This window comes from Corvus brachyrhynchos, unplaced genomic scaffold (assembly GCF_000691975.1).
Source record: "Corvus brachyrhynchos isolate BGI_N302 unplaced genomic scaffold, ASM69197v1 scaffold97, whole genome shotgun sequence".
NCBI lineage: Eukaryota > Metazoa > Chordata > Aves > Passeriformes > Corvidae > Corvus > Corvus brachyrhynchos.
In genome coordinates, this window is record NW_008239758.1 from 2898264 (window position 1) to 2901481 (window position 3218).

General features: G+C 41.1%; 1 long non-coding RNA gene across 1 annotated transcript; it reads right to left on the bottom strand.

The window, feature by feature from the left end:
• Positions 1–79: 79 nt before the first annotated feature.
• On the bottom strand, positions 80–3212 carry LOC108448727. The gene is made up of 2 exons (XR_001864719.1): positions 3113–3212; positions 80–2995 (listed from the first exon to the last, which is right to left on the bottom strand). It is a non-coding gene; the product is annotated as an uncharacterized LOC108448727 (long non-coding RNA).
• Between the last annotated feature and the right edge of the window lie 6 nt (positions 3213–3218).

Sequence of the window (3218 nt, forward strand, 5' to 3'; positions counted from 1 at the left end):
TGGCCTGAGGGGCTGTTCCCGTTCCTCCGTGCGCTTGTGTTGAGTGGGTAAATGCCACGCGAGGTAGAGACTAAGAACTGCCAAAGCCATACAATGCAGGTATGGTGGTCTATGACAGACAAGAGGCTGTCTCCATGTACGCTGGAAGCCTGAACTGCATAGTTCCGTGCTCTGGCTTCAGATTTTGAAAGGCAGAAGTTTGCATTGTGTTGCTTTTCTCTTTCTCTGTCACTGCACAGCTCTTTACACCGTTTCAATAGCTCCATTAAGGCAGGCTTATAGGAAGTCTCATATGCCTTTCTGAACATTCCTTAAAGGATGTAAGGAGAAACAAACCGCAGGGACCCTGCTGATGTATAATTCCTTTCATAACTGTGCTCTAACTTAAGAGTAATTAGATTTTTGCCTTTATTAATTTTTCTGAGAGGTTATTCCCACTCCTCATTGGTCTGAGTACTAGAAATTTTCTCCTGATTTGCAGCCGACATGTGCTCAGCAGCTGTTTGTACCTATGGCCAAATTCTATTACTGTATTCAGTCAGTTCCCGAAGCCATAAATATTTCTGGGAAATTATGCCTGTCAGAGAGAAAGTACATATCTTGTTTTTTTTACTTGGTTGAAGGAAGTTACCAAGTGAAGACTGGAGAGTTGTATAGAAGTGCAGGATTTTGGCACTCCTTTTCTGGTAAGGGCTGATAGCAGATTCTGGCAGGCATCAGGGCGGTGCTGCAGAACGTGGAGTGAGCCCCTTCTTGGAACTGGCCTTGGGTGGAGGTTGCTTATTGTTGTTCTCTTAATGATGCCCAAAAATAGACAGTATGACGCTTTGAGCTCCCTTGTCACTTTACAATGTGACTGTTTTCCTGAGCATGTAATCTCAAGTTATTCTTCCTCAAGTGGCTAAAATGGTGCCATCTCCTGCCCTTTCACGCACCTCATAATTCCCCTGGCAGCATTATCAGCACAATTGTTCAGGGACCAGACAACGAACTGAGTCCCTGAAATGGGCCAGAATGAAACAATGCATATTGGAAGGGGTTTGGATATATTTGTTCGTGTAACTGAGACTGCTTCCGTGATCTCAACTCGCTTAGACATCAATATGACAGTTGTCAAACTGAGGGGGCACTGAACAGTGTGGGAGTCAGAATGAGCAGCCAAGGCTGGGAACCAGTTAAGCCAGCCTTGCTGCCTAGAAAAGTCCTCCCAGCTGTGTTCCAGTTAATCCATTTTTAATGTTTCTCTTTGGGCGATTTAACTCAATCTGTGTTTCAAGAGTTTTGCCACTTGCACCAGCACAAGGTAGGACACACAGACATGAGCAGCCAGGTTCCAGGAGCCACCAAAACAACTGCTTTTAAAACTGTCTTAAAATGTTGGGGCTTTGCACTGGAGCTTTGCTGCTTCTACAGGAACAGAAACTTTCAGCACTGAGGAAGGGTAGTAGCTGGGAGGACTAACACACTAAACCAGTGCACTGAGCTTTGCCAGCTCACCTTTAACTGAATAATTAAGACCAGATCTGAAGTGTTGTCGAGTCAAGAACCAGTTCATACATTGGTAAGATGAGCCTCTGTTGAACAGAACCTTTTGTACCAGCCTGCTACACTCCATTTCTTTATTGTGGCAGCCAAGGCTCTACTCTTTCTATAGTCTCATTTACTTAATAAGGACGGAGAGTCTTTAAGAGGTTACCTATTAATGTGAAGTATTTCCTTTTCATGTTGTCATCCCTGAAGTCATGTGGCACTTCCAAAGCTGATGGTTTAAAACATCCTATTTGCTATACAAGTTACCTTAACTCATTTCTGTCAGATTTCTAGGCTGGGGCACGGTTACAATACATGTAACTGCTTAAATCAGTTGCAACAATAAAATCCAAAATGTGTGACAGTGTTGCATTAAAAGCTTCTGAACACAGTTGCTACAACATAAAATGAAAATGAAATACGGTTATTTGGTGTTAACAGTATTACATACATAGGCACTTGGGAAATAGTTACTGTGAAACAGAGGACATTTTGCAGAAGAAAGGAACAAGAAAAGTTTTCCATCAGTCTCTTTTTTGGAGCATTTGGGTTGACAAATAGTTAAATTTTAATTTGTCTAGAAAACCAGATACCAGCTTTCTATTCCAATCCTTAGTCTATTTCTGCAAGACGTGGGAAGGCCTGGAACAGGCAAAGCAGGAGCACAAATCTGAAACTCCCACATCTCAAGTGAGACTATTTCAGAGTCATTATCTCACTTGTTCTTACTAGAAATTCCATCTGGAAGCTGAGAAGTCTTTCCCAGTGAAACTTTCAACAAAAGTTGTGGTTTTTCCCCCCTACCAGAAGAAACTTTTAAGTAAAATTGCTAACCAGTTGTAATTAAGAATTGAGTTGAGTCTGTTCAAGTTAATTAACAACTTCCTGCTGTTGCTTCTTTAAAAGAACAGAAAAAGAAAAATGGGTGAGTTTTTAATCTGATGATGGAATAGTAACATAATTGTGATCAATAGTTAATTAGAATATGCATATGAAGAAAAATGCAAATGAATTTGCAACAATCTTGCTGTTAAAAATGTTAGTTTTGAGGTTGACAGATTATCTCAAAAGCCCATTGTTTTGCCTTGGTCTGTTTCCGAAGAGCATTAGGGGGACTGTCTGAATTTAATTTAATCTTGAATATTTAGTAATATATTAAAATACTGCATTAAAAAAACTTTGAGTGGTGCTTCGTTAGTTTCTTTCTATAGTTGCACCTGCATTTCTTGAAAAGACCTTTATAGGTAAAAGAGGGAAAAAATATAAATCCTACCATGCGATATAAAAGTGATTTTTCATTAAAGAATATATATACTTGCAAGTTGGTTAGAGCAGGGTGCTGATAACACCGAGGTGGCTGTTTGATCCCTGTATGGCCACTCACTTACGAGCTAGACTTAATGATCCCTCTGGGTCCCTTCCATCTCTGCTCTGTGATTCTGTGTGAAGTTATTGCTCTTGCAGACTGTTGGGGGAGATGCAGAGACAGACCCACACACAAAAGCTAGTTATTCATTTCCTAAGAAACAAAAGCTACGAGTAGTCTATAGTCTGCATGGTTTCTGGACAATAAAATACAAACCTATTAAACAGATGAGCAAGGACGTCCCTAGGAAAGGGCACCTGCAGTGATTTTAGCTGTTTTCTGCCGCGGCAGCAGAGCTCACGGGGCTGCGCTGTGCTGCTCC